The sequence below is a fragment of the Micropterus dolomieu genome, linkage group LG18, assembly GCF_021292245.1.
Source record: "Micropterus dolomieu isolate WLL.071019.BEF.003 ecotype Adirondacks linkage group LG18, ASM2129224v1, whole genome shotgun sequence".
NCBI lineage: Eukaryota > Metazoa > Chordata > Actinopteri > Centrarchiformes > Centrarchidae > Micropterus > Micropterus dolomieu.
The window spans coordinates 2,350,457-2,363,085 of NC_060167.1; the positions used below are offsets into that span (position 1 = coordinate 2,350,457).

General features: G+C 42.1%; 1 protein-coding gene across 1 annotated transcript in view; it reads right to left on the minus strand.

Annotated features, from left to right (window-relative positions):
• Positions 1–12,629, minus strand: part of LOC123956638 (E3 ubiquitin-protein ligase RNF123-like) — a 160,751-nt gene that overhangs the window by 12,758 nt on the left and 135,364 nt on the right. The gene's annotated exons all lie outside the window — the stretch shown is intronic.

Consider the following 12,629-nt stretch of genomic DNA (forward strand, 5'->3'; position numbering starts at 1 on the left):
GTCGGTCTCTCTCTGTCGTATCTCCCCAGGATGCTGCCTCCAGCCTGTCAGCACCTGTACCTGCGTCCTCCACCTCCTCCACATTTAACGCCTCCCCTCTCCTCCTCTCTGACACGTTTCTCCTCCACAGTCTGCAGCTCGTCCACATTAATTACACGCCAGAGAAAAGAGCTTCATTGCACTCTGAAGACTGAAACGCTGAACTCATCACCGGCTGAGAGCTCCTCCCGGGTTTTCCAGGAGTCAATTAAAATCTGAAACGGTGAGACCCCTCACCTTTCTGTCTCTCTCTCCGTCTCCTCGCCGTCACTGTGGACAGACTCTGATGTGGACTCGAGTCGTTTTAAATATAGGCAGCTCCATGCAGACGTAGGTTTCTTCTCCTCCTGTCCTCTGGCATCGTCTCCTCAGCAGGAGTTCCCTGTCTCCCGTTTATCTCCTGCATCCAAAGAGATCAATCCCCCCCCCCCACGCTCCGCTTTCACTTGATTGTTCATTTAAGTCTCTCCCCAGCTCGACCTTTGACACCTGCAGTCTCTCTGTGTGTGAGCAGCTTATTATTTAGCGGTCCGACTGGAGACTACTGATGAAGACATCACCTGCTGTCTGAGTCAGTCCCTCCTTTTGTTTTCCCAAAATCGACTCCAATCTAGAAACCGATCCTTTCTGCTCGGACTCTGCATCAACACCTCAGATGTGGAACAATTAGCATGAAGTTGTTTTGTAGCTTTTTGCTTCTGCAGCTTCACTAACCGTGTAATTGCATAACGAGCTGACAGCTGAAGCTGAGAACGGTACGTCTGCATGTCTACATTTAAAAAGAGTCCACATCAGAGACTCCAGGTGTTTCAGTCTGTCCACAGTGAAACACCTGAACGACAGGAAGAGCTCTTCTTCTTCTTCTTCTTTGTCTCTTTTCTGTTAACATACCACAAAACCGCAGCACAGCGGTTCATTGATTTAAAATCGGCACCTCCTGCAGGGTTTAATGAGCTCCTCCACACAACTCTTCCACGTCCAGACTGTGGAGGTCGGACAGAAGCTACGTCTGAGTTACAGCGACAGCCTGATGTCCTTTCCGCTGCAGATTTGTTATAAATCAAAAGTCAAACAGAGTTCAGCAGGAGAGACGGGATGAAGATGGAACAAGACAGACAGATCCGAGTCCTCTGAACTGGTTTTATGGCTCTAAAGAGCAGGCGGGACGTTTTTACAAGACGTTATTATAGTTGAACCGGTGTGATCTTAATCTTAAATTTAGGTGTGTGATGTCACTTCCTCTCTGCCTGGGGTTTCATGGTCGGTCCCCTGACGGTAATTAAGGACCGGCTGAGTAAATGTTAGTGGCCGTCTCTCGTCCCGCCATCTGTCCCTCTCCCCGTTCACGTTCATCTGTTTGTCCTTCGTCTGTCTTCAGGGTCCAAACGGACCAGACAGAGAGTTTTCTTTACATCTGGTTTTATAAGACAACAGAAACGTGCAGTCGTCTGTAAGCTTTGACCCTTTCAACACTCTCTGAACCTGCAGCCCAGAAGCAGACTGCTGCGTTAACGGAAGACAAATGATCAACATTATAGAAAAGGACGATGGTGGGCGGCGGGCAGACAGACAGACTGTAGACAAACAAAAGCTAGCATGGCCCACAGTGTGTCTGACCTAGTTTCACATCAGGATGTTCATTTATCACCTCCTGCAGTACCTTTGCCTCCCTTCAGCTCTGCGGCGGCCTCCTGCTTTAGTTTTACAGACCAGGGGTCGCATTCATAAACGGTGCGTACGTGTGAAATGAGGCTGGAATCGTGCGTGCGCCACTTCCCAAGCAAAGGTCGTGATCTATAAAAGACAAACTCTGAACCATGCGTACGCACATAAAGAGGAGAAATGAGAAACGGCGACTCACGTGGCAGAAGGATCAAACGGTTTGAAATGAAGAGGCCTACTGTTGTGTAAAATAAATCCAAATATTACCTCTGAGTATTACAGGCTCAAAGCATTTCTTAAATAAACTAACAAAAAAAACTTTCTGCAGAAGAACGCCTCAAATATGTTGAACAGTTTAATCAGGAATCTTTTAATTAATACCTGCATGCAGCAATTTATTCTCCTAAATAAGGTGAACAGCAGACAAATTACATTTAAATTGATGCCGTTTTCAGTGCGTCAGTCGAGCAAATACGAGAGCAGAGTTTCGCGTATTGTTATCACATTCGTTGCCATGATGGAACCAAACGCTGTGCGCCAGCGTGTGGATGTGATGCGCTGCCTACAACACAATTTTATCAAAGACATCTTTCAGTGTGTGTCATATAAAACAAGCCACATTTCTTTTAACTCATCGGCAGCCTCGTTAAGTGAGCGGACTGTTTGTGTAGCTTAAATAAATGTTTAAACGCAGGTGGAAGTCATTCACTCTCTTTTCAAACGGGGGAATCCAGATTTGTTCCTGGGTCGTCCCGTCTGTGTGGCCCCCTCCAGCCAGCGACGTCACGACTCAGAGGGAGGCCCCTTCCTGCAGATCGGTTATAAAGGGAGCGTGAAAGTGCGTTTTTTTTACCCACCAAACAGCTTCAGCTTCACCAAAAGGAACGTCAGAGTCACTGAGTTAGATTTAAGTCAGGACGTGTTAATATTAATGAGCGGCGTTTCACTGACCGTTTATAGGCAACTGTGTCCCGTTTGAATGGAGCTCCCTCACATGCGCCACATTTCAAGTTGATTGTGATTCATAAAGGGTCGTAATTATTTTTAGCGTACACCATATTTGGCGAGGATTCTACGTTTTATAAGTGAGGCACAGCTCCTCTCATTACACCAGCGTTACACCTGAACGAAGGGTTGAATCACAAAAGGTTTCCTTCATTTCAAACAGCCAGAGTCGGTCGTGCGCTGATAAAATAACTGTTATAAAAGCTGTCTTTCTGCTGGTAAAACAAACCACGAGAAACGTCGTCATCGCAGGCGGATATAAATATAGACCGAGAGAGACGACTAAAGAGCAGTCGCAGCTGAGCTCCTCTGGGAGGTCAGCGTTCATGTGCGCTCGCCCTGCAGGCTGCATGTCTGAGCCAAAACCTGAGTCCTGGCGGCAGACCGTTTGAGAGGAGGAGGGTCCACAGCAGGACGGGTGGAGGGGGAGGGGATCGGCGAAGGAGCTCGTGGAGCCGCCGATCGTCTGATGCTGAAATACCAGCATGGGGAGGAAAATGTGTCGGGTCTCAGGCGAGTCGAAGGATGCCAAAAATAAATAAGTGTGGCAGCTTGTGAGGGAGAGAAGGGCAAACAGCAGACAGCATGGGTGAAGCAAAAAAAACAGAGGGGGACAGACGACAGGGGATCATCATGATGAGAAGGAGAGGAGGAAGGAATCATTCCAGAAACAGAACCATAAACCCGTCAGTTATCTCTTTTATAACCTATATAATGTCCACGAAGAGTGAAAATCACACGTTCTCCAAGGTGAAGTCTTCAGATGTCTTGTTTTATCAAAGCAACAGTCAAATATATTCACTTCACTGTGATTCTAAAACTATGACTCCTCGTTTGAGCAGCTGGAGGCAGAAAATGTTTGACGTGTTTTGTTGGATAAACGTTGTAAAACTAAATTATTCCTCTTCTCTCTCCGAACGTGTTCTTGGTACAAGTACTGAGAAGGTATATTTCCTGTAGCCACATGGCGAGTGACGAGATCTCACGATATTTTTCGTCGAGGTGAAAAGAGCATGACGCCGTGTGAGTGTGAAATAAACATGTGAGATGCCCTCTCCACTTTTAACTAGTTTATGTGGCAGCATTTTTGGGGACGTGGCGGAAACAACAAACGGCGACGGAGTGACGGACAAGACATGAACAGTATGTAACACCTGCGTTTTCACTGCAGCTGATATGAAGCCATTTTCCGTTGATCTGGGATTATAGCGCCTTGGAGCCGAAGAACTCCGTCACCTGAGTTTACATATTTTTCTGTCTTTTACTGCGTACAATAATTCATATTCAGAAAGTCGAACTGAAGTGATATTTTTAGAAGATGATCAGTTAAAACGTTTCAAAATGCACCTGCATTGTTTTGTATTTTGTGAAGTGTATCGTCACACCTCAAGTAGCCGCAGTGCTGCTTTGAGCTAACGGGGGCTGATGGGGTTTTGCTGGAATTTGTCCATAAACCAAATTAAGCTGCAGTGATTTTCCAGCTCAGCGTGTCTCCAGGTGTTGAGGAGTTCTCCTGCATGTGTTTTTAAAGTAGTATGACACCTTTAGTGTCTCAGAGGCAAGTCTGATGAATGTCCTCATGTGATGTCACTTGAGTCAGCGTCAGATGAAGACTACAAGTTTGAAACTTAAACTAATCTGTTGGTGTGGAGTCAGAAAGAAGTGAGCTCACAGACCTCTGTAGCTGCTGCTCGTCTCTGTGCAGGCTACACACTACGTCAGCCGCTGGTAGCATAGCACTAGGAGAGAGTTGCACTGTGGGTAATGTAGGCGCCAGGTTTTGACAATAAGAAACTTTTTGGAATAAAAAAAGACGACTTCAATTCTGATCCTTTTTGTTTTAAACTGTCCGTTGTGAGTCCGACGGAGTCACAGGATAAAGATCTGAGAGATGTGATTATCACAACAAGAGTAACGTGAGGAGAGATTAATGTGTGACGGCTGCAGAGAGGAGAGAGCAGGACTTATCGAGGCAGCTTGAGTGTGTAACTGTGTGTAGAAGAGTTGTGTGTTTGTGTACTGTGGAGGCTGAGATATGAGTCAGGAAGGTTTAAAGTGTCTGCACTAAAAAAAAAAAAATAATAAAGTCAGCGTTGCTGTCACACTTTATATCCTCCTGAATCTGCTGCTGCGTCCGGCTGCAGAGCTGAGCAGACGCACGGTCGGTCAGATAACAGGAAAATATCACCGACCAGAAAACCTCAACAGCATGCATCTCCACCAGAGCTGCTGTATTTACCTCTTTGTCACCTCCCACTCGGAGATTCTATCTGCAAATTAAAATTACATATCTGTTGTTTCTGCCGTCTGAACGTGGAAGATCTGAATCATCAGCTGAACCTCATTAATTCAGTTACTGCTCTTCTTTTGCTGCGTCTTTGTACACAGAGCATGACCGGCTGCAAACTCAAAAATCACTGAACTACTAAACTCACCGTGATGGAAACTAGTGCTGCACCTTCTAATTATCTTTCAAACTGATTAATCTAACTTATTAATATTCATTTCTTGATTAATATAACAATTAAAGTATACTAAATAAATATCAAAAACTTCATTAATAATTTCATCCTCAAAAAGAGACACAAACCTCATTAGAATAATGTTAATAATGCCATTTTTTAAAATGAGTTTAATTTCCACATCACTGCTGTTTTATGTTATTAATAATAATAATAATAATAATAATAACAGACCCTTTATGTCAGCTGAAATTGAAAAGGATTGCTGTGCCAGAGATTAATTTAATCGTTGTATCTGTATTTATACTAAAGTACTTTACTTAAAACTTATGACACAGATTTATTTCATCACTGAGTAATATGCAGTAAGATTATCACTGGCAAATGCATTTTTGAATCAGTGTGAGTCAAAGAAAAATAACTGGAACCATTTACAGACTGTAACAACAGAGTGAAATGTTGTCGCTCATGTGTGCTGTTAAATAAACAGAACATAGAAAACAGTTTAGGTTTGATGACGCATGGTGTAATGTTACCTTAACATGGCAGCAGCGGTGCACAAAATGCTGTCAACATGGAGGCATTGAAGAAACATTCAGAAAATCCTTCTGTTGTCGTCATGCGTGTCCATTTGCTGCATTTTAGAGCTGCAATCAATGGACTGGACTGCCTGTAACAGTCATTCAGCATCTCAGGTGGAAACAGTCAAATTCAGTGAAGTGTGAAGAAAAGATAAGAGAAGGTTTCCCTAACCCTGAAAGCATTTAAAAATGGATGATTTATTTACCCCCACCCTCGTCTCTTGTGTTTTCTTCTAACCCCTATCCATTATCCAGGTCCCCATCAAATAAAATGCACTACTTGTCTTCAAGAATATTAATGTTGATTATTGTTCTGTGTTATACCGTTAAAAAGAACGTCATTAAATCGAGTTGGAATATTAATGTATTTAGTTTCTAGGGAGAAAAAAAGCCATTTGAATAGAAATTATATTTATGAGTGTTGGATTCTTTGAGTAACCAGTCTGAAGCTACTGCAACAAGCAGAAGGATTTATTTTAATGTTCAAACGAAATTAGCAAAATCTTGGTGGTTCTCAGCCAGTTTCTTCACTTGGGGTTCCAGAGAAGTTAGTTTCAGCCGTCGCTACTGGTACTTGGACTGCATGTGGACGACTGGCTGAATCAATGAAGAAGAAGTCTGGTCTTCCCCATAGACTGTATATAAAAAGGTCTTCCCACAGAGCCGGGTAACGCTGGGCTAGGGCTGGACGATATGGCCAAAAATGTTATCACGATAAAAAGTTTCATATCTTTCTATATCGATAATTATCATGATAAGTATTAAATTGTTATTTCTTTCGAGTTTAAAGGCTGATTTTTGCTCCTGAGTGAGTGAGTGAGTTGAAAAAACTGATGGTTAATTGTGGTTTAAACTCTCTCACTGAGGCAGAACATTCAAAACAGTTACGATAAAATCTTTGTCAACAAATATGCACGAGTAAACATAACTAAAAGCTTTTTTCAGTCCTTTTTCCTCAACAAAATAAACATCTTAATAAAAAATAATTCCTAATTTGTGTATGTTTCAAGTGAACATTTATTGAATACTTATTTTTAACATTTTTTATATTATTGACAAAAATATATATCGCGATAATTACTTTTATTGTTTTGTCTAGCCTTACGCTGGGCATATTTGCTGCAACATTTGCTGGTCAGTTTAAATGGGGAGGCTGTTATGTGTAATAGCTGGTAACTTAATTTTTGAATGGAGTTTGGTCTAACTTTGAGTGCTACTCCAGGGAAATTAAATAAAATTTTATTAATAAACACCTTCCTTTCCTTGTGTACAATAATTGCTAATTAGGCTTACTATACAACGTCTTACACTGTGTCCAACACACATTAAATATAAATTGTATTTGTGCATATCTTCAGAAGTTTGGGCTCTTATGTGTGCTGCGTTCATTGATTTGTTTGTGACACCAAAGGGACATTTCATCACATTGTTTATTTTAGTTTCAAACTGAACTCTATTCCACATCTTTCTAAAAAAATATTTTACATGATAAATCGCATCCAGGTCAGGTGGAGCATTCGTTCCAAACCCGAGCAGCGCTCAGCTGTAAAGCTCAGCACATCACACAGAAAGGTCAGCACATTGGTAGTCATCAGACACCGGCTCACTGCTGCTGCCTCTTTTACACAAACCACACACACACATGTACACACCCGTCTCTCATCCTGTTTATCTGCTGTGTTCATAGTCCATCTTCCTCCTCCCTCTCCCCGCATTTAGAGGAAAATCATCGGGGCCGTTACGCCCGGCGCTGTGGCTCTGGTTGCCCTGACATCCTAAGCTGTTGTCTTGGCAAACAAACATGAAAGTGTCATCCTCAGTGTGTGTATACATTTGTGAAGTGTTTGGGAATCTCTGTGTGCTGTATGTATGTGTGTGTGTGTGTGTGTGTGAAGGTGTTAATCGTCTATGGAAACATTTACAGAAAAGAGCAATCAGACGCCAGCACCCAACCGACCTGACAGCTTTTCAAACAGACTAATGATTTAATAACAAAGCGGCAGCTGAAGGCGGCATCTGAGGGTCACAGACAGCACCAGGACCAGCTCTCTGCTTCCACTGTTTCTTTCTTTCACACCAGATTTTCCAAGTTCTGACGCCAGCTGCCCTAAATGTCACTTCTTAAATGTGAATATTTCTGTTAGATAGTTTTGTTCCTCCTCTATGACAGTAAACTGAATCTCAGGTTTTATGATGCAGTCTTGAGCTTTGGGGAAAAAACTGAACATTTTTCACCATTTTCTGACATTTTACAGACCAAATAACAAACTGATTAATCAACAATGAAAATTATTTTTAGTTGCGGTCCTAATCCATACGGCAGCTCAGCAGCAGACCGAAATGGTTCAATTTCAGAGATGCAGTACTTTTCTAAAAGTCTCAAGACCGATTTGAACTGTTTGGTTTTCTTGGAATGAAGACACATTTTGAGTTGGTTTGGAGGTCAAGTCTGGTGGAGCAAATATAATTATGTCAATTTCACCTACGCAAAGTTGGAGAAAGTTACAAGAGCCGAAGCCGAACCTTATCAAAATATTTTGGGGCAACCCTGACTGCCAGAGTCAGAAGGAAGATATAATTCAGCTCCAGACCGTACGCTACCGTACTAGAGACCCAACAATTCCCATCATGAGCAAGCGCTTGGCCACATTAGCAAGGAAACACTCCCTTTAACAGGCAGAAACCTTGAGCAGAGCCTAGACTTGTAGACTTGTATATCATCTGCGTAAAAACGAAACAACATATTGTGTCTATTAATTATGTGACCAAGGGGAAGCAGGTAAAGTGACAGCAGAATAGAGCCCAGAATCGATCCTTGAGGTACCCCACAAAAAGGTTTCATAGACTTTATGCTAAACCTGCAGAACAAAGACCTCCAAACTCCTCATTCCACCGACACTGTACCGATCCAGTCTCCTGTTTGCTTAAATTTCTAAAATGTGTTTGGTGAGGCATTTGAGGTATTGTGCTGTAATCACTGATTTTACAAAATATATCTCTCTATTCAAGACATAATGTTGTTTGTAAAAGTATCACTATTCTTTCAGAAATTGTTGCAGTTTCAAATATACAACTCTTTCTTTCTTTGCCTCCTTCAGACAGCTTTTCTCTCTCTCTCTTTTAGTCCAACTCTCTTGTTACTCTGCATCTCCTCCCAAAAAAGGATTCCTGAAACATCTTCCCCCCTCCGTGATAAAATGTACACTGTCATGAAAAATGGAAGAACTCTTGTTGTTCCCCTAATAAATGTTTAACAATCAGATAAAAGTTTGGTTACGTAAAACATAAAAGGTAATGAGAGGGGAGAGCATCGTGGGTGAAACACAGCTGTAACGTTTCAGATACAATCCATAATATCTGATCTGGCTTTCTTTTTCTCTCTCTAACTTCGCCTCCAAAAAACACCTGCAAATTAACATAAGAACTTCACCTCAGCTGGCAATTTTCACATGAACCCACAGAGTATCAGTACTTTTGTTCTCTCTAAAATGCTTCTTGATGTGCTGTAAGATTAATTGCAATGGTTTGACCATGGCTTCCTAATGCAGAGGTGGAAATGATTAAATAAAATAATAAGGCGGGCTGGCCGGACGGAGAGATTAAATGGGAGGGACGAAGGCAGAAAAAAATGAGAGAAACAACAACAAAAACATAAAACAAACCAACATTGGACCGGCTCCCTCCAACAGGTCAGCGGGTGATCCCGAAGAAGAAACTTCCCATCTTTCCCCTTTTCTTTGTCATTACTCGTTAGCAATCCTCATAACAATACCCATCATGTATGAAAGATGTGGAACATCATAAAGTTTGAATGGAGTTTTTTGCAGAAAATGTGAAGGAAGGAATATGAATAGAAGGAAAGGAAGGATGTAAAACATAATGTTAGCTGGGAGCTGAACTGTACTGCTGGCTTACCTTTCTAAGATGAAGCAGCTGAAAGAGTATGAGTAATTGCTGAGCTAAACTGGAACAGACTTTGAAAGTATGAACAAATAGATAAACCTTAATAAAATACTTTAATACCTGTATGTATCAAACTGACATAATCAACTCATCTTAATCATCCTCACACATTTTCAAGTCTTAATATCAATCAAGTAAGTTTAAGTTATAAACTACATTCAGACCTTAAAAGTTCACAGACGGACGAGGTCGGGGGGGGGGGGAGTGGATGGGTCACCAAAACCTCAGACTTTAAAGAGGTGGTATTATGGTTTTTGGCTTTTCCCCCTCTCCTTTATTGAGTTATACCTTTTTTGTGCATGTACTAGGTTTGCAAAGTGAAAAAGCCCAAAGTCCAACCCAAAGGGAGTGTTTTCCACAGAAAACTCTGCTCTAAACTACCTGAAAACAGCTCGTTTGGAGTCCACCCTTTACTTCCCTTTCTTGTGACGTCACAATAAAAATACGTGTCATAACGCTCGCCGAGCAGCTACTCCGACACGCCCTCAGAAACAGCGAGCTGCAGCACACAGCTCTCCTCTCCCTTCCAAACACTAGCTACCCTCCAGGCAGTCAGTGGACATAAAGTTGTTCCTGTGATGTAGAGACAGAGCTCAGTTAAAACTTTATGGATACAGATTAGTAACTCACCGCTCTGAAACTCTCGCTCCAGTCCATGTTGCCAAGCTGGTCGGCAACACGTACGGCTGAACCCGAGCTGTTTACCGGCTTCTCGCTGACCCGCCCTTCTCTGCTTCTGATTGGCTAGCAGTCCTTAACTAGGAACTGAGCATGTGCAACTCCCAACAAAGATCATTTAGAGACAAGATGTATCACTCCATAGCTAAATCGAAGCCTTCAACACAGGGTGAAAAGAGGAGCTGCAGCAACGTGCAGTATGACAAAAAATATGGTGTTTTTTGAAAATTAAACCATGTAAACTGCTGTGGTACAACCTCTAAATAATTTTTTATTAAGATTTTGGACCTGAAAATGAGCATAATACCACCTCTTTAACACCAGATACCGCCGTGCACTTCCTGTTAGTATCATAACCACCTTCTCAAAGTCGATACAAATACAAAAATCAAGACTCTCCTCCGATTTACTAAGGCAGGTGCAGATGGGATGGAAGGTGGTAAATCACAATGCCAGTTCACCAAAATGCACCGAGTGAATCTTTGAGGCCTAAAAAACATGTTGAGTGAATCTTCATCATAAAACATTTCAAAAGCCAATATAAAATATATATTTATTTTAAATCCTACATTGTTTATGTCCATGTTTACTAGCTTGTTTGTGCATTGTTAGGTTTGTTGGCGCGTTGCTGCCGCCTGTTGACCAGTGGAATAGTGTGAAACTACTGGCAGGAATGTGCATCGCATCACCTGCATGCTAAAGAAACGGCTCCATAAAACTCCACAGGGTACCTTCAACACTGAGGCTAACCTTTATGGCGAGTATTTCATCAAGTGATGCCTGATAGGGAAAATCTTACAGGTGCTGCTATCTTTGGGAATGACTGCAGGATTTGAACTTCCTTTACCCATCACAGCATTGCGCAGCACACACACTTCGTTTTGCTGTTATATAAACTCTCAGCGTAGCGATTAGGCTCAGCGTTATCAGCTAGATGTACACTGTGAGACAGAGAAGATGATGGACAGAAGTCCTCACAGTTACAGAAAATGTTTCCGCACAGAAACAGATCAAGACACAAACACAATCTATTATTTCCAGGGAACGTCTGACTTCCAACCTCACTTTATATTAAACACACAGTAGGTAGAGATAAAATAAATTATGGTTTAATTCAACTTCACCAGCCTCTATGCAGGAATAAATGACTGCTACCTCGGAGCCGAAAACCCCATCTCAGGCAGAGTGATTGGACTTGAGAATACTTTCCAATCATGCAAAACCTGACATTAGACAGAATGTAATTTCCTCCTTCAAGCCAAGTGAGAGCAGAGAGCATCTCCTCCCTGCTGAGAGCCATTAGTGGCTTTGTGGAAACATACCTCAGGCTCAGCACTCGCTGCACTTAAACTACCTGACTGGTTTATTTTATTTCTCTTCTCCTCACAGAGTCAAATCAATGGCACAGTTTACAATGAACAGAATCTGTTCTGTCTATTACAAACTTCCCAATAACACTGTTGAAGAAATACTGGTTCTTGAAGAATGACGTCGCAAAAAAAGTGATTTAGACAACTTTCCTTTCTCCTCCATGTCCTCCCTGTCTCCTTCTCTTTTTACCTCCTCCTTCCCTTATCAATAATAAATCCTTTCTCTGGCCAGTTTAGCTCTGTGGTGGTGTCTAGAGGGGAGAGTAAAGGATCACGTTTCCACTGCCGAGAGGAAGAGCAGGACGCACAGGAGGAGGAAATGGGTTTCTCCTGACCAGGTTCACCCTCAAGGGCAACAGGATCAGTGTGTCCAAACTTCACCGGGTCTCATGCAAGAACATTTTCCTTCTACTGAACTTCCATTTAACTTTTTCTGAGGTTTCTTCATACGAGTGTGTCAGAGTCAGATTCAGTAAACTCTTAACCGCACAGATTTGTCTTAAAAGGCTTGTTTTATCCAGATGAACGCCATCAGTTCATTAAGGAAGGTGATCTTTGCTGACATCTGATCATTAGTATAATCCAGAGGAGCCTCTCTGTGAAAGGGACAGGGGAGCATCCTTTGTTTGTATTCCATGTGTTTTCTCCTGATTGTATTTGGTGAAGATGTTAAGTGCAGTATCTGCGTATTTAGGTATCATGACTAAAAGGGCATAAAAATGAATGTATTCCTACTTCTGTTATGCAGTTTGCCAGCCAGCCTGAAATCTTTACATCTTTAGTTCTTCATTTCTACAGCAACTGCTCTCCATAAACTCATTTCTCTGAGACACTGAGGACTGCCTGCCTCAAAACAACTCCTTATTTAG